Below are 24,616 nucleotides of genomic sequence, written 5' to 3'. Positions count from 1 at the left end.
CAGGGAGAGAATATGCTGGTATGCAAGCTGCAACTCTTTCTTTCACTTAGCTCTTAGATTTATCATTTAAATTTATAAATTAGCATTCTGCTTTTTACCTGTCATCCCTGCCTCATTGGCATTTGTTATTCTAATAAACTGTCACAAAGACAAGGTTAGGTTTAATATCCAGAAGATTGAGGGCTGAGTCCTTTATCACACCAGCCTAACTTCCCCAAGATTCTCCCTCAACCACCCACATTTATTTTTAAAACAAACATAAATATATATAATATGTATATTATATACATAACAAATCTCAATTATTGTACTTTTCAATGTTAATCATCTATTGTTGATATATCTTTATAATCAAAAGACCAGCTACTTGGTTCAAGTCAACTTTGATAGCAAATACAAGAAATAAAAAAGATTATTATTTTGGTGAAGTGATTAAAATAGGTAAACCATGTTATGCTATAATAGTAACAGATATGGTAAATCAGAAAACATAAACATGATATAGTTCATATTTAGAAAATTAGCTGATGTAATATATTGGAGAAGAGGAAGATCATTGAAAGGAGACCAATCAGGAGATGGTTAAGAGTAATAAGGACATAATCGTTAGTAGAGATGGATGGAGAGAAGAATTGTATTTAGGAAACTCTTAGTATGTGTTTTAGATTGCAAGTACAAAAGCATCCTGGTAGATTAAGCAGAAAAGGAGTTTACTGAAAGGATATTGGGTAGCTCAAAAAACTGAGAAAGCTAGATAACTTTTATCAGGTTCCCAGCTGAGCTTTCAGTAACAAGGATACAATCCTAGCTACCAAAGTGACCTGATGAGAAAACATTCCTTTTCCACCAAAACCACTGATGGTGATGATATGCAGTTAGCATCATTGCCATGAACTAGAGTTTAATGCCACTACTACTTCTTTTCCAGGATCTTAATCTTACACGATCATTGTCAGGCACCTCTGGCATCACCCCTAGCCAACACAGTGGATTCTGTATTGAAACTCCTTCCTTAGTTTGCTTATTTTTGAATTAGACCCTCAAACAAGTCTATTTGTTACAGATCAGATCCTAGACACTAGCATATGGTAATAGGTTTATCAATATTGGGGTTTTTTTCAAGGCAGCCACAAATATAGTTTTCTTCCTATAAACCTGTAAGGAAAACACACAATATTGATAATAAAAATTATAAGCTAAGAAAACGTAATTTCTTACATAAGAATTAAGTATAGTGTATATAAACTGAATCTAAATGCTTCTGATTGAATAATATTTTTCATACCTAGGAATGCCTAATCCTGAACAAAACAAGGAAAACACTAATATAATATTCAGCAACATCCAGTTATCAAAGTAATATATTCCATAATTATTATTTCATAATGCTTATTTTTAATTCATCTATATTAGTTATAAAACAAAACAAAACCCAACAAAATCACCTTCTTAACTTTCTAAATTTATGAAATCTCTCTTTTTCAATCTCAGAAGTTGTACTTTAAAAAAAATAATTCTTACTCTTTAGTGGAAGTCAGTTCAAGGGTTCAGAAAGTGTCCTGTGGAATTCTTCAGTCTTGTTGCTGCATTTCCCATTGCAGTGCTTTTTGAACGTGTTAAAGTGATGTAATAATCTCTCTACTTCACAGCCCTGGCCCTCTACTTTGGCTGGACCCTTCACCTTGGTGATAATGTGCCCATCTCCCCAGACACCTAGCTGACCTCACAGCAGTTTAAAGTTCGTCATAATGCAAGGTCTCTGGTATCTGCCTGAACTTTTCCATAATCATCAAAAATACTTGTGTCAGGCTTCCCTGGTGGTGCAGTGGTTGAGAGTCTGCCTGTCGATGCAGGGGACACGGGTTCATGCCCCGGTCCGGGAAGATCCCACATGCCACGGAGCGGCTAGGCCTGTGAGCCATGGCCTCTGAGCCTGCGCGTCTGGAGCCTGTGCTCCACCGCGGGAGAGGCCACAGCGGTGAGAGGCCCGCGTACTACAAACAAAACAAAACAAAACAAAACAAAACTTATGTAAATTAACCCAGATCTGGACCTTATATTACAAATAAATGAATTAAAAAGCACTCTGCCAAGTAAATTATTTTATGTTATAATTCAAGTATAAGAACTAGTCCTTGAAAAACTTGAAATTTCAATGCTTGGGAATCACCTCTGTCAGTTTTACAGGTTAAAAACGGGCAACCTATATTTCAGTACTGGGACAAATATGCCTTTGTTAGGGCCTGGCATCACCATACGCTGGTGATGTTAGAGATTGAGAAAAGTATCTGCAAAAGATAATGGGAGGAGAAACCCACATGACTGATAGGTGACATTTTTAAAAAGATATCTTGAAAGATTCTTGCATCTTAAATGATAAATTTCTCATGGTGTTAAAGGGAAAAAGAAGTATATCAAGTATATTAAATTTAACTTAAAATGATTAAATAATCAAATTTTTGTAATATTTTGTAATCTGAGATGTTTGCAGCAGCTGTTAGAAAGCAATGAGGTCATTTTTTAAAGTTTAGTCTAAAAGAAACAAAGGAAAAAAAATAAAAACACACAAAATAGAACAGATGTAGACATATTGAAATAGATAAGCTAAGAAGTAGAATGCTCAAAAAACCAAATGCTATCTTTTCCACTAGAAGTGAAGTCTAATTTCTTAGATTACTTTTTAGTATTTCTTTTTATTTAACTTTCAAAATTTCACACACTTAGTATTTAAAAATCAGTCAGTACTATAAGGATAACCCCATTGTTATCTTCAGAGAGTAGGTTGAATTTAACTGCTGAGTTCACTACACTATCCACAAAATAGAGTGGTTTTTCTTCCCATAGATAGCTCACCTAGCTAGGTTCCTTATTCACTTCAAAATGGTTGGCTTCAAAAGGATTGCCTTGAGTTAACCTGCAAATGTGAGTGATAGTTTCAAGGTGCAATTCAAGATTTAATACAATTAATCATTGAAATAATGGAAGTGTCCATAGAATATCAATTAATCACTTTTAAGAAATGTTCTATCTCTCACTCAAAATACCAATTTTAATGGGTGTATTTAAGTTACATTTAACACACAATTTAAAGTGATTATTAAATCAAAGAATAAGGTATATGAGTTCCCTCACAGAGTGAGGGGAAAATAAGTTGATTTGTCAAATAAAGTGCTAGAATTTCTCCCTGAGTTTTGCTCCAGGAAGCAAACGAATTCTCTTAATTTAGTTATTGTTATCAACTTATTAGGAAGCTGACAATCAGATTGAATCACTCTAAGAAGTGAATGGGTGAGATCTCCACCCACTGCCCCAAGGATTTTTGCATTTTCAGTGGATAATTTTTTAAATGGTGAAATGAAAGCAGAAATCAAATCATGACAAGGAGGCATTTTTGAACTAGGATAGATTTTTTTAGACTGTTAAATCTTACTTAACAATCTCAAATTCTAATTAGTCTGTTTGGGCTGCTATGACAGAATACTGTAGACTGGGTGGCTTATGAAATAGAAATTTATTTTCCACAGTTCTAGAGGCTGGGAAGTCCAAGATCAAAGGACCAGTAGATTCTGTGCCTGGGGAAAGCCCACTTCCTGTTTCATCTAAGGCAGTCTTCTTGCTATAACCTCACATGGCAGAAGGTTCAAGGGAGATTGCTAGGGTCTCCTTTAGAAGGACACCAACCTCATTTATGAGAGCTCAGTCTTCATGACTGAATCACCTTTCAAAGCCCTCACATCCTAATACTATCACATTGGGAAAAGGTTTCAACATATGAAGTTGAGGGGTACACAAGTTTCCAATCTGTAGCAATTCTATTTTCAGATTACTCCTGCCCTTGGTAGGACTTCTTTGTTCACATGTTCTTTTTATATGTATATATGGGAAAACTTGGCTTTAGGAAAATTTTCTGAAGCCATAGAGAATTTGGGAGAATGAGGAAAGTCCTTCTATCATAAACAAGTCATAGATTATTATCTGGGTCAATTTCTGCTTTTTAAATAAAAAGAAAAACACAATTTTGTTAAAGGTTTGCATTTTAACCTGTACATTTGGAAATAAATAGTTCATATCTTATTTAATTTGACACTTACCCTGATGACTAGGTAAATGGAAATATTTCTTCTCTTTGTCCTACACTCTTTCATTTCATTACATGGTACTGATGACAAGCTTTTCACCTAGATTGCAGCTAGCAGGCTTGAGCATCGCCTGCCAGAAGTGATTAATACCAATCAAACAGAGTTCGTTCAGTGGAAAGACTGGCAGAAAACATTTATCATCTTCTTAAGGCATTAAAGTTCCAGATTGGCTCCGTGCTTGAGATAAACAGGATATAAATGCATTTGCTCCAATGTTCCCCTTGTTATCACATTTATTGAGCCTATTTTCCCAAGCAATGAAAGTAACTGTGCCCACTCTTTCCAATGCTCTTCAAGCTTAAATGGCATACCTTTAAAATCTTTCAGTAATAATTATAATGTCCAAATCTTAAATTAGGGAGAAACTAGTTAACACCCAATAAGACAAAATGTCTCCCTCAAACTCTTTCTGAGATCTCTTCTTAGATAATGAAATATAAATCAGATGTTACCAACCTCACATGTTGAGGCATTTGTTTATGTTTCCCTGGTGTTGCCTTTTAGCATAAAACAAGTGCACTGTACTATTTTGTATCTCTCTGGTGGGGCGGGGGGAGGGGAGATGCAAGAAGGGTACAGGCCAATACTACCAATCCTTTCTGTTTCAAGGGGTGAAAACAAGTAGCTGAGATAGACCCAGAGGGGACAGAATGATAGCAATGAGCAAAGCAAGAATGTAACATTTGCTAATCTCTTACTGCTGCCCCGTCTCACCTACACACCTGCCCTGCGTCACTAGCACTGACCTGTCCCAGCTCTAAATTCCTTAAAGTTCACACCCCTTCTCCCCTGATGTGCACCTTCCAAACCCAACCCTGTTTACTTCTATGTGATCATCCCTGGGTCTGGACATAATGTAGATTATCTCTTCCTCTAATCTCTTTCCAGTCTATTGTTTTGTGTAAACTCTGTCAGGCTTTCTTCAAAACATTTCTCTTTTATTTTTAAGGGTCTCTGTTGCAGTTAAAAATAAACATTAAAATAAGACTTTCTGATATATTAACTTAAAATATCCTCAAGACAGTGTGTTCCAGGCTTCTCACTGACTAGGGAAAGAGCATAGACAAGAAAAGAAAAGCACACATGGAGAACACACAACCATCACCTCATTGTTTGTCCTTTTCTTCACTTAGTAAACATTTATCCAGCATTTGCCTCAAGTGGCCAAGCCCTCAAGGGGCTCACTGACTAATGGACTAGACAGAACAAAGAAATCAATCCTCACAATACCTTACATCAAAATAAGTGTATGTACACAGTGTATATCTAAGAGGCCCACAGAGTGTGTTTAGAAGGACACCCAACTGTTAGAGAAGAACAAGAGTCAAGGAAGTTCCATCCAGCCCAGTGGAACTGAACAGTAGGTGCCAAGACAGAGGCATGAAGGAGCAGGATAAACATAGGGAATGAAAATTGGTTCAGTTTTCCCACTGATGACAGATGGTGAGTTGGGAACAGAGAGAAGAGTTTTGATCAGGAAGTGTCTTATTTGTCATGGTAAGACATTTGAACATTATCCAGAGTCAGTGAAATTATTTGTCATGATAAGACATTTGAACATTATCCAGAGTCAGTGAAACTATGATCAAATCTCAGAAAGATTTTAAGCAGGGAGTAATATAATTAGATTTACAAACCACAAGGTTAATCACTGTAACTTTAAAGGATGATTGGAGAGAAAAAAGAAAACAAAACAGGAGACAGGTAACTACAGTTATCTAAGAGAGAAATTATGAGAGCTTTAAGGCAATGGAAGCAGACATTTTCAATTCAGGTTTTCAATACAGAAACCCAATCAACCCATATTTATATGTAATACTGTTGCTTTTCTAATTAGCTACTGCACAGATTTATGCAAGGTAGTCATCAGCAAATGTTATTTCTCTTTTGAAATTCCTACTCTGAAACACACAGTGGTTGTGGTGGTTGCAATTTGGGGAGAATACCCTCTTTCCCATGGCAGAGGTCATGTATTGACTAGTGCCACAGGAGCAAACCTGTCAATTAGTTAATAAATTCAATCTAAATCTTGTTTTATCCTTTGATGACCTTAAAATATGAAAATGCCTAAAAATTAGTTTTACCTAAAAATTCTGCTTTTGACTTGATAAATATAGCTTTAAGAAAACCATACTAAAAGGTAGCCAGAAAGTGCTATGTAACACTGTCCTTCAACCTAGACACATAAAATAATCTTAAAATCCAGTTATCCTCTTCAAATGAGCTTGGGATTCCTACTTGCTACAGAAGCCATAAACAGTTTCTTGCTAATCAGATTTTAGAAGAAGTCACAAGTAGAAAACTGTGAAGGTGGAAGGTCAGAGTTAGTACTTCAAGTACTTACTAAAAAGCATATATTGCCTGAAACTGTTTACTCAAGTCAGAACCTTTATTAACTGCATTCTTTTCTTCTGGAAGATAGGATTCAACTATAAATTATTTGGATAGGGTACCATCTCCACATTAATTTACCAAGACTTTCATCCTCCCACACAGAAGTGTATTTCTTAATACAACTCAAAAGACATCAAGTAACTCATCCAACCTATTCGTCAACTCTAAATGGGATTTGACGTTAAGAGGTCAGCATTGCTTTTCCTCATAGATGACTAACAAATTTACAGAGACATAAGTTCACCGTTCTCACATGGATCACTGTGCAACAGACCGGTGTTTTTTGATTGTAGCAGTTAGGTTTCAGTTATTAAATGAAAGTGGAAACTCAGGCTGTGACAAATTGCTTGACGCCTAAACAATGATCCAGAGAGATACCCAGAAGGAAAGCCAACATATTTCCAGGTTTCAAGAGGAAAACTTGGCCAATAATAATAAAGTCACATAATTTTGGGAAATTTTGTGAAATTCAAATATTAGAATAAATTAAACTATGATTTAGTCTTAGCATTTCATTGATTTACATGAAATTCTTCTTTGAAATTATAATGCATTTCAATTTTTCTTAAAATGTTCACAAAGTTAACATTCATAGCATAAAAGTAAATATTTATACAATTATAGTTTATTTTGTCATTCTCTAACCTCTTAATTAAATTCAACAACTTGGGAGCATGGGAAATTAATTTTCTTTTTACTGGAGAAGCTAAGCAAATAAAGAGAAAAATCCATGTGCATTTCCAGTGAAAAGTTGATTCATAGTTTTATGGCTATATCTGTATTAAGTCATGCTTTCAAATGAAGAAATTACTCATGTATTCCAATGTGCCCAAATTCAGGCAAGTTTTGATTTAAGAAGAGTGATTTAGAAATGGCTTGTTCATAGGAAAAATCAATAGTGGCATATTTTGTCACAAGTCAAAATTTCAGCTTTCGCTTCCTAATTCTGAGCAACTAACAAGTGACTGGTCTGGACAGGTGCCTTGTCTTATTTATGCATCCACCATGGTAATTGCACACCCTTTCTTCACTTAGACAGGTTTTCCATGCTTAAATATAGTAACTTCAGCCCTCACTTCCACTTTATTGCTCTGACTTCATCTCCACAGTTGGAAAATGTGTTTTCATTATCTTTGGTCATACACCTAAAAGCATTTTCACTATTAAAAGCATAGATACTCATAGAATCAATGTTATAATGCTTGTTGAGTAGAGGTAAAAAAGCACTAAAGAATTCCCTTCCCCAATGCATAATTCATATAGCAATTTAACAAAAGTGTATTAAGAACATAGTATATGCCAGGTACTAGGGATAAGAATAGCAAGAAACAAAACAAAACTTCTAGAAATGTCCATTCTATTAGGGGACAAAGACAACTAAATAATTACAATACAGATGGTGGATACTATAGGTTACTTACCCAACATCCATTCTTCCCTTCCTGTTATAAATAGAACTGTAATTTTCTTAAATTATCCATAAATCCTCCATGAAGTCAGGGATGCAGACTACGTATTCATTAGTCTAAGCCAGTGGTCCTCAATTGGGAGTGGATTTGCCCTCTAAGAGACACTCAGCAATGTCGAAGACACTGTTTGTTATTACAACCTGGGGGATGGCATCTGATGTACAGAGTCTAAGGATGTTACTAATACCTTACAATGCACAGAGCATAGAATTATCTAGTCCAAAATAACAGTACTGCCATCATTGAGAAACACTCGTCTAAACTGAGGTTAGTAACACTCTCCCTTCCTCATTTAGGAATATGGGCATGAGATAATAGTTTTCTTCTAGCAACTGCCATATGTCCAGTTGGTCTAATCAGAATAATAGGGAAAGGCTTTCTCTTTCATCCTTTAGACTTAAATATGGAGACATTTTGCTCTGTTATTTCTTGCAATTACCTTGGATTCCTTGGACGGTCAGAGAGAATGAAGCCAACACAAAGAAGCATGCAAAAACCTATTCTTTTACTGAGAGAACTGGAACTTTGATAATAGCATACTTTGTGGGGTTTAATGTGAAATAATACATGTCCTCATTATTTGTTAGTGTGTGTCAGATTTTCTGTTACCTGAATGAAAAGTTTCCTAAGCAAAGGTAATATTAATAAACATATGTATTTGTACCTAGAGGAGTACCAAGGAGAGACAGCTAGTAGAGCCTAGAAAAGCCTGAAATGGGCTCTCCAAAGAGGAGGTGTCTAACTTACTCCCAATCAGCCAGATAAGCGTGTAGTACAGGAAAGATATTACAGAGAAAGTGAGCAGCCTGTACAAAAGTCTGAAAATAAGAGAGGACATGACACACTAAGGGAACTAGAACCATGGATGGATGGAATGGAGAATTCATGGGTTATGGGTGAGGGAGTGACAAGAGGATGACCCTCAAGAGTTGGCTGGAGACTGATTCTGTAGAATTGTGTTGCAAGCCAAAGAGCTCAAACATATTATTGAGGCCATAGGGAGCCATGGAAAGATTCTAAGCCTTAGAGAGTGATAGGGTCACATATGCCTTGTTGAGAAATTGCTATAACCATGCAGAGAAGACTAGAATGGAGAGAGAAAAATAAAGGAACCAGCCTTATTAGGAAATGTTATAGTAACCTAATAACAGGTGTTAGAAGCTAAACCTAAAATGATGACGGGGTAGACATAGGGGAAAAAGAATATTAAACTATTAAACAATTGATTAGACAAGATTCACTGATTCAATTGATTAGACAAGATTCATTTCTAGGAGGTAGAAATGAGGGAAAGGAAAAGATTAACAATGATAATGAGAATCATGATCCACGACACTTAATAGAAGTGGTACACTCACTCACTGTGGAGTGCAAGAGTGCCAAGAGGCGAGGAAGGTGATGGCTTAAGTGGTTCATCTACTGAGGCTGAGGCAGAGTTAAACAGCTCTGTGTCAGGACCCTAGAGATTCATAGTGACATTCCTGCAGGAGCTAGAGGATGAGTGATAACCACTGTCATGTCTTATGGTCAGAAAAATGTTGTGGTAGAGAGAATAATGCTCCCCCATAAAAATGTCCATATCCTAACCCCTGGGATCTGTGAATGTTAGAGTTCTCGAGAGAAACAGAACCAATAGAATGTGTGTGTGTGTGTGTGTGTGTGTGTGTGTGTGTGTAGATAGAGGGTGAGAGAGAGATAGATTACAAGGAATAGGCTCATGCAATTATGGAGACAGACAAGTCCCAAGATCTGCAGAGTAAGTTGGCAAGCTGGAAACCAGCAGAGCCAGTGGTTTACTTACAGTTTGAGCTGAAGCCCTGAGAGTCAGAAGTGATAGTGTAGTTCCAGGTTCCACTTCAGAGGGTCGCTGACTCAAGAACCAGGAAGAGCTGATGTTTCAGTTTAACCAAACATTTGGGCACCCGGTGGCCCAGTCAAGTTGATGCATACAATTAACCATCCCAGTAACCTTACATAGCAAAAGAGGCTTTCAGATATAATTAAGTTAGAACCTTGAGATAGCAAGATTATCCTGGATCATGTAGTGAACCCAATATAACTGCAAGAGTTCTTGTAAGAGGGAGGCAAAAGGGTCAAAGTTAGAGAAGAGATGTGACAACAGAAGCAGAGTTTGGAATGATGTGCTTTGAAGGTAGAGGAGGAGGTCAGGAGCCAAGCAAAGCAGACAGGTTGTAGCAGTTGAAAAAGGCAAGGAAACTGATTATCCCCTAGAACCTACAGAAGAAAATGGAAGAAAGAACCCTACCGATCCTTAATTTTAGGACTTCTGACCTCTAAAACTGTAAGAAAATGAATTTGTGTTGTTTTCAGTCACTAAGTTTGTTGTAGTTTGTTACATCAGCCATATGAAACTAATGTATGTATTGAGCATTTGGATGGAATAGTCAACAGGAAAAATATGCAACATACATATTTCTATAACTAAAGCTAACTTAATCACATTTGCAAGTACGTTTGCTGAATTTGAGGGAAAGAGAATTTATAAACAACTTGCCTGTATTCTCTCACTTAATACAACAATCTCTTGAGTTAGGACTGTAATTTTCTCTATTCCATAGATGTTAAACTGAAACAGAGAAGTTAAGGAGTTGACACAAAGTCACATGGTTACCAGAAATGGAATCTTCAGGAAAAGAATGGAAAACTATTTTTCTTATGGTTTTTAGAGTATTGAGGCGAGGATACGTTCACATATTCCTTTTAGTTTATGATCTTGGTCTCCTGCTAACATACTGTATTACAACTGTGTGATGAAGGAGAAAGCAGTACCCAAGGGATTTCCGATGCACAGTCTAGGGTTGGCAAGGCTTAAGGGCAAGACATATAGTATTAGACAAGTTGCATTCTTCCAAAGTTGCTGCCTTTCTGCTGTTGTAAGGTTTGATTCAAATGTTCTGTCTTTTTTTGAATTTTCTCCTACTCCTACACATTTTATTGTGAATATAGTGTTAATATGTGACTTTAATTTGCAAATTATAGATAATTAAATTTTAATACCTTTGTGTTGCTTGCTTTTTAAGTGAAATGGCAGTTACTCCTGCATTTATTTACTATATTTAATTACTGATTTCTAAAATAAACAACTTTGCATGAGATCTGAGTGTAATCAGATTACGACTGCATTCAGATTACTTATATTTGTTTGTGTTGTAATACATACAACCATCAGTCACTGATGCATATCCATAAGATTTCTGATTATGAAAGAGCTCTAACCATAAAATAGCATATGAGTTTTTGTTTTATGTAATCTACAGAATGCTTACTTTTTTCCATCTTGTTCGATAAATTCTACAAAGAGATGCCTCCCTCACCTTTAAAATGCAAAGAATTTTTATACTGTATGCTGCATATTTTTTGAAACCAAATTTGTTTAAATAGTGTAATTTGTATGATTATGTTCAAATGTGACAATCAATGATCTAACAAGGCTGAAAGACTTTTTTTTAAAGTCCAAATAGCAAATGTTTTTGGTTTTGTGGTCCTTCTGATCTCGATCACAACTATTCAATTCTGCATGAAAGCAGCCATTGACAGACAATACATAAACCAAATGGGCACGGTTGTGTTCTAATAAAACTTTATTTCCAAAAATGGATTACAGGACATATTTGTTCTGTTGGCCATAGCCAGCCTATCTCTGTGTTGCAGAACCTCAGATAAAGTTGACAGGGCAGATATTGTGGTTGGTTGTGTGTTGGGGGGAGCAGAGCTGGGTCGGGAGCTGGGGGCAAGGGTGGGGGACGGGGTTAGGTAAGGTTGAGTGGTGGGACTTTTTCACCCTGTTTGTTGTCTAGTTGTCTCCTGAAAGACATTTTTGTTTCTGAGTGTTCCATGTTGTTTCTCTCCCTGATCCAGTAAGGGCAATGAAAATCAATCAATCAAAATCATAAAAAATGAATATAATTAAGAATCCTCAATAATTAGGAGACTGCTAAGATTTTAGAAACTCAAAATTTGGAATAAAGAGCCCTCTTTTTCCCCTCCATTTTCATGCAATCTTGCCTAAATCGTTCTGCCCTACATTCCAAATTGCAAATTATATTTTTTATTGCAGTAACTAGGACTTCCAAATGAATTTATGTTTACCTTTCCTCGTAGGGAGAATGACTGACTACAACCGCATAGGCATTGTACACTGACTCTTAAGGAAGAAAGAATGAGAGAACCACATTCCATTTTATGCTAAGGACTAAAGCCCTAACTGTCCTGTTACACAGTCACTCTACAATTGAGCTCTCAACTGGACAGAATTGAGAGAATGCTATTGGGGTTCTCTAGTAAACAATAGAAAGGGTGGAATGTAAAGCAGCAACAAGACCATCTTTGCAGTATATCATTCCTTCAGTCCTCCCAGGCTATCATCTTAATTATGAGGCCCATAGAAACAGTCACTACAAGAAGATGCAACAATATTTAGCCTCAGCACCATCACTTGCAAACGATTTCAGAAAACAGTTTTGTGCTCCATTTGTACATTTCTTTGACTAGAAAGTTGCTGTCTTAGCAATCTTTCTAGCTCTGATCGAAAAATATCATATCAATTATAAGTGTAAATATAATTGAGACATATTATTACAAAATAAAACTGTAAAACTTCTAAAAGTAAATCCAGTATAGAATGGACCTACTGTTTAAAAAGAAAGAAGGGGAAAAAAGGAAAGATTAATGGATATGGGCTCCCATGGAATGAGGGCTTTCAAGCATTTAGCGTGAAATTGGTATTCTGCCATTAAAAAAGGGAGACATTTTAGAGACCTTTTCAGTTATAAGAGGAGGTACTGAAAAAAAATTTTTGAGGGAAGTGGAGGAGAGGGTAACTATAACAAAGAGTTATTGGATATCTTGTTATTCTCACCTGATTTAAAAAACACATTAATATCTGTCAATGAGTGTGTTATAGAAATTTTAACAGAGGCACCTGTCATATACTTACTATTATTACCTCAGAGGACTATCTCCCTACTACTTGCACAACTTGTTACGAATTTTCCATTAAATAAAATATTGGGAGAAAACTTCATTAAATCATATTAAAATTAAAAGCTGCAAAAATATATACCTTTATCTGGTAGAAAATGTTTAATGTGTTGCCTAGTACATGGTAGATACTCCAAAAAACTGAGCTTCTAGGAGAGAGACAGACTATTTATGTGAACATTTGTTTGGGCTGGGAGTCAGGGCACATTCAATCTCTGCCATGGTTGGGACTTCTAAAATCTCTGTGTCTAAGATTTTTATTTTCTCTTCAAAGAATATGGTTTTCATTAGATGATCTTGTTACTAGATATTGTTACATTGCTTTCTATTTCTCCTGTCGTACTGGAACTTCTCTACATTTTGAGGATGCTATGGACTGAATTGTGTCAACCCAAAATTCATATGTTGAATCCCTAACCCCAATGTGATGCTATTTGGAGATGTAAGTTTCAGGAGGTAATTAGGTTTAGATGAGATCCTGAGAGTGGGGTGCTCATGATGAGATTAGTGCCCTTATAAGCAGAGACCAAGGAGCTCTCTCTCTCTCTCTCTCTCTCTCTCTCTCTCTTCCCCTGCCTTCTGAAGAAGAAGACAGCCTTCTGCAAGCCAAGAAGAGGACCCTCACTCGGAACCTAACCAGCTGTAACCATGATCTTGGACTTCTCAGACTCCAGAACTGTGAGAAATAAATGTCTGTTGCTTAAGCCACCCATTTGTGGTATTTTGTTAAAGCAGCGTGAGCTAAGATAGGGGAACCCACTTCTGCCCCACGTTCAGGACAGATTATAAATGTGAGTTTCAGCTTCATCCCTTGTGGTGGGCATAAGACTCAGTCCTAAGCCTGTCAGTAAATATATTCCTCCAGTGTAATCAGAGCTTCTCTCAGGTATTCTCATGCAAATTCAATGACATTTCCTATGCTTTTTAACCTGAAAGAATGTAGTTTCAAGGCTGAAAAAGCTATCTTGAAACCATGATGAGAAAGCTGGTTTAAAAATAGAGTCAACGCTACAGAAGACTTTCAGGAACAGGGGGAGGGGGGAGAGAGAGAAGGGAGAAAGTGTCTTGATGATATTGTTACTTTAGGGTAATTCACCCATTGCCAAGAAATTAATAGGTAGTATATGAAATAGCAGAAAATAGGGAGATAAGTTAGAAAATTACTCAGAATCTGTTAAGATTTTAACCTTATAGCTTTGGCTTTGTGACTTCAGTGTCTGGCATATAGTTAGTATTCAATTCATGTTTTTGGTTTGCAAAAACTAATTATTGAATTATTAATTACTGGGATCCTCAGCTCAGGGAACTAAGAATGATGCTGTATATCCCTAATGAAAGATCTCATTTATCAATTATTGTTTATAAACCAATAATTTAAACCCCAAGATTTAAAACAACCACCATTTTACTGGTTTATTATTCTGTATGTCAGCAATTTGTATTATATTCAGGTAGATATTTTTTTCTGCAATCATTTGGAGTTTGACTTGGAGGCTCTTTGTTCTAAGGGGCCCCTGCTGGAACGGTTCATCTACTCCAGGTGATCATAACTTCCAGCAGGCTAGTTGCATTAGTTTGCTAGGGCTGCCATAACAAAGGACCACAGACTGGGAAGCTTAAACATCAGAACTTCATTTTCTCACAGTTCTGGAGACTAGAAACCCAAGATCAAGGTGTTAGCAGGTTTGGTTTCTCCTGAGGTCTCTCTCATTGGCTTACAGATAGCCGTCTTCTCCCTGTCACCTTACCTGGCCTTTCCTCGGTGCAAGTGCATCCCTGGTGTCTATTTTTATGTGTCCAAATTTCTTCTTCTCATAAAGATACCAGTCAGATTGGATGAAGGCCCACCCACAGGATGTCATTTCACCCTAATTACCTTTCTAAAAACCTTATCTCCAATTGCAGTCACAATCTGAGGTACTGGGAGTTAGGACTTTAACATATGAATTGGAGATGTGAGGAGAGACAAAATTCAGCACACTGCACCAGCCAGAGCTCCTTCAGTGACGATACCACTTCCTAAGAGAGCAAGATGTACTGCTTCTTTAGGCTTTGGTTTAGAATCCATGTACTTCCGCTGCACTCTGTTGTTCAGAGCAAAACACACGACACTTCTAGAATCAAGGGTGGAGAAATGCAAGTAACGGCAAAAGGATGTACGTTGGAAAGGCTTGTTCTAGCCATCTTTGCAAATGATCGCTAATGAAAATACTAATAAAAATACCAATTTTTAAGGAATTCTGAAGGAACTTTGGTGTAACACAGCCATGAAGAAAAATAAATTTTAGTAGATATAACAGTTAAAACTGAGTAATAACAAGGAAAATACTTTCTCAGGAGATCCAAACTTCATATTCCACCTCAGTTAAGTCCTTAACTTGTACCCCTGTAGATAATGCTCAAAACCATGTTTGGAGAAATGTACTATTATTAATTTTATTTTGGAAATAGAGAAATTCAGCTTTGTTGTGATTAAATAACTTGTTAGTCATAGTTTTAGGATTGTTAATTTATAAACTGAACTATTAGGTAATTGATTAAGATCACTATATTTGTGAGCTATTTAGCCTTAATTTCAGGGGTTCCAATAATAAGGAACTTTATTTTTTTGATATCTGTAAAGTTCATCTAAGACAGATCAATACAGATTATACTATGATTAATAACACCTTACTTGTTCTACCTTGCATTTATCATCTATCTCATTTTAAGGAGAGGATTTATCTTCACGTATCTAGGGATTTTTTTTTTAAGAGACAGTCAAATGTTAGGTTCAATTTCCATAGAGTTTGCAATATCATAGATTGTAGCACAAGTGACCTTGAAATGTAACATTCTGAGCCACTCAGTGATTATTTGTGCAAGAGCAAACTTTTTAAGCATACTTTAAAATTTTTGAACATAGAACTCTTGCTAAAGGAATTACTTTGAAGAAATAATATTGCTATAAAAATTTTATTAGATTAAATTAATATAATTCAAAATTGAAAATTAAGTTATTTAAGGAAATGTGCATAAAGGCCATGAAACTGCAGGATGATATAACTTAGAACAATTTTAAAAGAAAATCACAATTAATTTAACAATGATTTAGTATTTTTCATATATCAAACCAGCAAAATATTTTAAAAGAATATCACTAAATGCTGATAAGTATGATATTATATTATAAATGCAAATCAACAAGCTGTTTTAGAAAGGAGTTTGACAGTATATACCAGAAAGTATGTGACCCAGTAATGACACAACTATCAAAGGTCCCTAAGGAGATAAAAGTAACCAAAACAAACAAGAAACACAGAAACTCAAACACACACACATACTCACATGCACACACACACCTTTTTCACAAGGATGTCTATCAATTTATAATTCTTAATAGTAAAACAAAAAAACTTAAAATTTTCAATAATAAGGTATTAAGTGAATTATGTTATATATATGTATATATGTATACATATATACACACAATGATCAAGGTTAAGGAAAGAAAAAGAAAATATTATCCATGGAAAACAAAGCTGGAAGAAAATCTAGAAAAGTTATGCTAGTGAATGGACTTCAGGTAATGAGTGTATCATCTATCTACCTTGCTGTATTTTCTATAATAAAATATATTTCTTTCATAATGGGAAAATATATAATAAGCTGTGTACATTATTGGATTTTAAAAAAGAGCATTTAACCTCTTTTTTTGGTTATTACTTCTCCATTGTGAGTTATCAATTCACTACTAAATGCACTATGCTTCTTAAGAAAAAATGTATATATTTTTTAAAAGTTGAGGAAAACATCAGTGATTATAAATATTTGTATTATTACTAATACATTAAAACCTGGAATGTCATTAATTTTTCTCTGACTGTATTTTTCCAGAACAAATGTCAAATTGATTAATGTAGTGAACATCTACTGTAATTTATTGCACAGCTCTGAAGAGCAGACCCAAGTAAGCTGACAAATTAGGAATAAAGTTTCACAAGAAGACCAATGGTATAAATTATGCTATTACCACTCACTGGACATCAATGCTTTAAGAAAAAAAGTTATACTTTTTGGGGTAAAGTCTAAAAAACTGTTTTATATAGTGATGGGTTGAAGACTATTCCTCCTTTGGAACAGAAATAATATAAAATAGCTAACTGGTGTCATCAAAGAACTTACTCCTATAACCCAAACTAAATTGAATATTTTACTCATATAGATCCAGCCAAGATTTGCACCTGATTTCTAAATCCTTAGCCAGGAACTTGCACATACTGGTATAGTTCTTCAGAATTATGCTAACTTTATGAGTTTGCCTAAAATATGAAATCTTATATAGAATACAAAAAGGGAGAAAATTACAAATTTCACCCTGAGAAACTATTCAGATTTTTTTGAGGATTTATAGATTTATAGAATTTTCATTTGGGAAGGGAGATTGGAGGTAATGCAATTCACTGGATTATCAGGGGTTTTTTTCCTGCAGTTTCTTTGTTCAAATGAAACTACAACAGGAAGTCTAAATTTAAGAAACTAAATAAAATTATTATGATAGAAGTAGAGTGGGAGAACTTGTCCTCCCTCCTTCTCTGTCTCTCTCTGTCTCTTTCTGTTTCTCTCTCAGCATGGTTTTTAAAATACAGAAGTTCTAGTTTAACAGAAAAGAGACTTGGTAATGGGGAAATCAACTCCTTTTACTTGTTCAATGACTTAAAATTTTCAAATAATTGTATCATATTCAAAACAACTCAGAGTTTCTTCTCTCTCCTTTTTTTAAAAAAATCATATACCCATATCTCAAGAATGTTAACTTTGGATTCCAAATAGGGTATCCTCATTATGCCAAGTTAAGTCTGGCCTTGGCACTGTGTTAGATTTTATCAGATTTTTATGACCTTATTGTTAGAGATTCTATGTCTTATGTCAGTGTGGAGAATATTGCTGTTTGCGTGCCCATATACATTCTCTCTTCCTTTTTGCTCACAGAAGCCCATTATTATTATTATTTCTATCCTCTGCAAGGCCATGAGCTCAAGAATGGTGACCCTATTTCCAGCCTCAGGAATGAACCATGATTGGTTCAATCTGATCAACTTGGTCTTGTTCCTTTTGGCAGTGGATATTTTATATATTGTCGTGTGACCAAGTCCTGATCAATGAAACCTAAGGAAAACTCCACTGGTAAACTTTTGTGGGAGATTTTTCTCACTATAAGAATGATGCACAGAAATGTATTCTCTCTTCTTCCCTGAATAATATTATGTCTGCATATGATACTGGTTCCACTGCAGCCATTTTGTCACCATGAAGAGAGACATACTGTAAAAGAGAGAAACATTGTCTTTATTTCATGTCATTGTAAATGACAGAAACAGAGGCTTAACCATATTTAAACTTTTACTTTTCCCACTCAACAAAAAATCTGAAAGGTATTGTTCATTGGCCTTGAGACAATAGCTCTAAGGATATCAAGAGCAAGATTTCTTAAATTCCTGTGGCTTTTCTCTATAAGTATAAGATGGCTGTTACAGTCCCAGCCAACAAATCTATGTCAAAAAAACAAATCTATGTCTCGTTCCAATCAGAAAAGGAAGGACGAATGAAGAGGAGATGAAGTGACTGCATAAGACAATACACTTTCCTATAGGGGCACTCTTCATGGGAAAAGATCTGGGAAAGTGAATTTTTTTTCTTCTCAGACTCTGTAGTAGAAGAAAGGAAGGAACTGATGCTTGGCTGCTGAGTGAACTTATCTGTACCTTCCCTATAGAAGACAAAGGGAAAGATAGAAAAACCTAGATTCTTGATGACATTGTTGATCCATTGGATAAAATAATACAGGACAGGGGCTTCCCTGGTGACACAGTGGTTGAGAGTCCGCCTTCCGAAGCAAGGGACATGGGTTCATGCCCCATTCCGGGAAGACCCCACATGCTGCGGAGCGGAGCGGCTGGGCCCGTGAGCCATGGCCACTGAGCCTGTGTGTCCAGAGCCTGTGCTCCGCAACGGGAGAGGCCACAACAGTGAGAGGCCCACATACCACAAAACAAAAAACAACAACAAAAAAAAGTACAGGACAGCAGTTTCCAGACTTTGTGTTATATGAGAAAATGAAGGTCTCTACTATTTAAGATACTTGTAGTTTGGGGTTTTGTTGCTTTCACTTGAAAATATCTTAATTAATAGAGCCACATAAACATCGTACAAAATGAATTCTAAGGTCACATGTCAATAAAGGTCAAACTGATACTGTTTTTTTAAAGTCAGAAGAAATAAATATACCTAAAAGTTTTATGTTTCAATTTATATATATTCTTTCTTATTCTTAACTTTTAAAGAAACAGATTAGTCATCACTGCATAGACATCCCTTACTGACTTTTTATTTACTCTTTGTCTTCTACCATTAGAATATAATCCAAGAGCAGATACTGTTTCTGCTTTGTTCATTACTATGTGCACAATGTATTTCATACAGTACATAATAAACAGCCCCAAAAAAGAATACGTTTATCCATTTAGTAGGATGTTTGGAAAATGTGCTTAAAACACAATTCAAGACTCTTTGCAATTAGTACAGCCTTTAACAATGTGATTTCTAGTACTTCTGAGGTCAGCGATGTGGAAAAAAGGAAAAAAAAACCTACCTTATTTGCAGATGTTGAGTAGTTGAGATGTTTGGGGAAATTAATTTTGTTTAAATAAATATGCTCCAAATAATAATTTAATCTTTGTATGAAGGAAAATGAGTCATTCTCTTTCTTTTAAATTTACCATTGATTATGAGTTAATGAGAGCTTCAGATCAATATTCTCTGTACTCATAAAAGGAGGTCATAGAATCTTAGTATATAGGTCATCTAATCCAATTTCTTTCCCTTAATCAAGTTCTTATTAACACGGGGAGACTGAATATACAAACAAACAATGGCCAGATCATATATAACAATATAACTTTGACCCACAACCTGCAGCAACCTGCCCAGGAAACCTACTCCTTATATATAATCTAAAACACAGGAAGCCAGGCTGCTTGGATTGCTGTCTCTAGTGACAATCCAAGAAGCTAAACAATAACTTCTGTAACAATTGGTCCAGAATAGGCAGGACTTGATTAATAACTAACAGCTTCCCCAGTTTTTATCCCTGCTTCCAATTTAGGACCAACCAGAGAAAGCCAAACATGCAGCCCAAACCAGTCATATAGGACGCCTACTTCTAGTTAGTCCACCTACAGCTTTCCCAGAGAAACAGCCTGCAGTCAGGGCATACCTTCAGTCTTCCTTTTTCTCACTGTAAAACTTTCCCACTCCTGTCTGCCTTTGAGTACCTGCCAAATGCAAGTAATGGTGGCTGACTGCTTTGCCATAGCAAGCTCAGAATAAACAGGCTTTGCTTTTCTCATTTGGTTGGTTTTTGTTTATGTCCACAGCATATATTGTCAAATATACTTCAACAGCTATACTACAAAACCAAATTTGTATTAAAATACTTAGAGTCTGTGTTGGATTTCCTTAAAAGAAATCCATAAAATAATTCAATAAAGAGGATCATTAGAAAGTGATGCCTTGACCAGATGGACTACAGGAGTGTCAGTTTAATTAAAAAGTAAAAGTAATCTTTATAAGATCTCCTGACCTATTTTCAGCATATTTATCAGTTAGAAAATAGAGCACTTTAATGTTTTCCTGAAATAATTCATTAAATATAGATGCAACCAAAATAGATTCAAGGTTAATACCAATTAATCAATCTGAAGCAGTCTGAATCACATTTCAAAATTTATTTACCTCACATTTAAACATATGAAGAAATTTATGAAACATTTTTTGATGAATTTGCTTTCCAAGCACAATGGAAGAAATATAGCTGTTACTCTAGATTTTTTAACTTGGCCTTATTAGATTTGTTGGAATTAAAGTTTTCTAACAAGAAAACAGTCTACAGCAGTCTTTCTGATGCTCTGACTTTCACCATCCCAGCACACATGATATATAAACACATAATATTGAGCAGCACAATAACAAAGAAATTTGCAAGGTACTGATTATCAAAACAGGAGTTTTGTTTGTCTCAGTTATCACACATGGTTCCCAAAGTATACTTTCAACAACTTTGAAAATACCTGGAATAAAATGTTAGGCATTGAGCAGAGGGAGAATGAGTAAAGCTAGGGAAAAAAAAAAAAAATGAGGGCTTCCCTGGTGGCGCAGTGGTTGAGAGTCCGCCTGCCGATGCAGGGGACACGAATTCGTGCCCCGGTCCGGGAAGATCCCACATGCCGCCAAGCGGCTAGGCCCGTGAGCCATGGCTGCTGAGCCTGCACATCCGGAGCCTGTGCTCCACAACGGGAGAGGCCACAACAGTGAGAGGCCCATGTACTGCAAAAAAAAAAAGAGAGAACCATTTGACTCTTACACAATTTGGCTGGAGTTAGCTTTCACTTTTCCTGTGACACCTTTACATCCATAAGATATGTAACATATAACAGGACATTATCAGTTTCATGCCTTAGAAATATAGCATTGTTCTATAGGAAAGATCACATTGCAGTGAATAATAAATATCCAGTATCTCTTTAAAACTTACACAAAAATTCAGTGGAAAAGTTCAGATCAATGAAATAAACATGCACTTAAATAATACAACAGACAGTAGTTAGAATATCATTTTTTACCCAGATCCTAGATGTTCTGATCCAGTGGTATCTTCAAAACAAAGAAAATTCAAATATAAAATTGGAAATAAATTGCTGCTATTTTTAAAGTGTAAATTAATGGGACTGTCTATAGATGAAATTTAGATTAGAAATATATATCTGGAAGTACTAAAAATAAGATCGTGTTAAATATATTGTCAGACACTGGCATTTTATCATAAAACTACACTCATGCTATTTGTCTTTTTGGAAATGCTCATATTCAAATCTTTTTATTTAAATGCCTAGTTCAGGGCTTCCTTGGTGGCACAGTGGTTAAGAATCTACCTGCCAATGCAGGGGACACAGATTTGAGCCCTGGTCCGGGAGCATCCCACATACCATGGAGCAACAACGCCCTTGCGCCACAACTACTGAGCCTGTGCTCTAGAGCCCGTGAGCCACAACTGCTGAGCCCGCATGCTGCAACTACTGAAGCCCATGTGCCTGGAGCCTGTGCTCCGCAACAAGAGAAGCCACCACAATGAGAGTAGCCCCTGTTCGCCACAACTAGAGAAGGCTCGCGCACAGCAACAAAAACCCAACACAGCAAAAATAAATAGATTAATTAATTAATTAATTAAAAAAAATAAATGCCTAGTTCATTCCTCTGTAGAAACTCAGAGGATTATCACTTACATAAATTGTTTTAATTACAAATAATAACAAACCCACATACATGATTATAATCCTTCAATTTTATTTCAATAAATAAATGTAATCAATTGATTCCTCTGCAAAAGCAAACTTTCCTTCTTGCTATATATACTGTTCCTTTTCCATCTAAAATATTAATATATTATCATACACGGTATAAATATAGGCATTTAGGTAGAAAATTTCCAAAAAGCATAAGTTTTCATTCAGTAATCTAGTATAGGTTAGTAAAATTAGGAGTGCCAGAGACACAGAGAGTGAGAGAGTGAGAGAGAGAGAGAGACAAAGAGGGAGGAGGAAAGGAAGGGAGGGAAGGAGGAAAGAAAGAAGGAAGAAAAAGAGGGAGGGAGGGAAGAAGGGAGGGAGGGAGGAAAGAAAGGAAGAGAGGGAGAGAGTGAACAAGGGAGCTGAGGTATTTCACCAGAGGTGCTGGAGAAGATGCCTAAGGAATTGGAAATGGTGTTGGTAATATAATGGTCTGTGCAACCTCATGAGCTGTCAAATCCTAGACTGCACAAGACTAATAGCTCTTTTATTTAGCACTGCTCCCCAAACTCAAAGGCACAGAACACTGGCTATTTAAGGGCAAAGTGATAAAGACTCACTTACTTAGGTTGATAAGTTTTCTCAGGAGTAGCATTTTGATTCTGAAACAAGTCACAGAACTCATTAGCAGAACCAATGCAATGATAATAGACTATGACTAACTTTAATTGTCCTTCTGTTGTGTTATGCATTTAAAGGCTGCATTTGAAATGAAAGCTTTGCTGGTGATTTATTGTTGGTGATTTAATGTTGGTGATTTGGGTTTTAAAATAAGATAATCTCACTCCTATAACAAGATCAGTTCTGCATTAGACACATGTCCTGGATCACCTTCAGAAATCTTTGTTGATGACATAAAATGCAAGTGTTTTAAGCTACTGATTTTGCAAAATAATAGTTAAGTTCTACCTATCATTTAATATTCAAAGATATTAACTTTATGTTTCATGAAATGTGAAACAAAATGCTAGCTACAAACCTGGCACATACTTCAAATGGCATTCTAGAGTTTAAAGCATCAAAATGTTTTAAACAGGCAGTACCATTGTACACAGAAGAGATTTATTAGGCTGTCAGTATGATAGAGAGAAATACTGCAGCATCCTTGGAAGGGTGTATAAAGTTTAAATAAGCATATTCAATATGACAATATAATTTTATATTTAGAAATGTTTTTTAAAGTTACTATTGTTTTTTAATACGAATTCAAGAAAGTAAGTTCATAAAGAAAGCTCTACTACTTTGAGCATTATTGATTCTCAAGGCAGGAAAGGTTATCTTGGACACGGGATATGCCTGAGATGTTTGTTTGTAATGGAACAGAGTTTACATGTTATAAGTGTGAGAACTTCCAGTAGAATGAAAACATGCAGTAGAGACTAAACTGGGGCCCAGAGACCTGGATTCTAGCTAGGGTCATGTATATGGCCCCAGGGGGCTTTAGACTGCTCAAATTAAATTTGCATAGCTTAGCAGCCCTGTGAGTCTATCCCTTACTTGCAGAATACTATAGATCATATTATAGATCCCGTTTTGGTTTTAGTGTCTTCTATTGTCAACTAAGGGGTTTAGATTAATTACCAAATTATTTCAGATATGCACTTATCTAAAATATTTTTTGAGAATGTAGTGAATTAAATGTTCCTAAATTTTATCTGTGTAGGTAGTCTTAACACTAACTTATGCATAATAGAATACTAAAATAACTAGAAAAATCAATGAAAAGGTATTTATGGTTCATCAAGTCAATGTAAAGCAATGTGATTCAGGACACTTACAATCCAGCCTTCTGTTATTCTTTCCCCTATGTTCTTATATACCAAAAGGAGAAATCAAATAAACCAGAATAAAACTTGGTTATAGGAAATTAGATAAAGGGTCAGGCCATTAGGACGTTTGTTGCTTTTATTTTCTATCTTTGCTTTTTTCCAACCAACTGATTGACATACAAAAAGCTGCACATGTTTAATATATACAACTTGATGAATCTGGAGATAAGTACATTTGTGAAACCATCACCATAATCTATGTCATAAACGTATTCATCACCTTCAAATATTACATGATATAAAGAGGAATCTAAAATTGTCCTTTTGAAATTTTTAACAGCACTTCCATACTTTTCCCTTGAAGAATTTTAATGAAGTAGTTTTTCTTTGCATTTTTCATTTGGAATGATCTCTCTAGTGTCAAATAGGAGACTAACTTGGACTGCTGCAATATGCTTAGA

Source organism: Globicephala melas, chromosome 4, assembly GCF_963455315.2.
Source record: "Globicephala melas chromosome 4, mGloMel1.2, whole genome shotgun sequence".
Taxonomy (NCBI): Eukaryota; Metazoa; Chordata; class Mammalia; order Artiodactyla; family Delphinidae; genus Globicephala; species Globicephala melas.
This window is presented reverse-complemented; position numbering follows the sequence as displayed.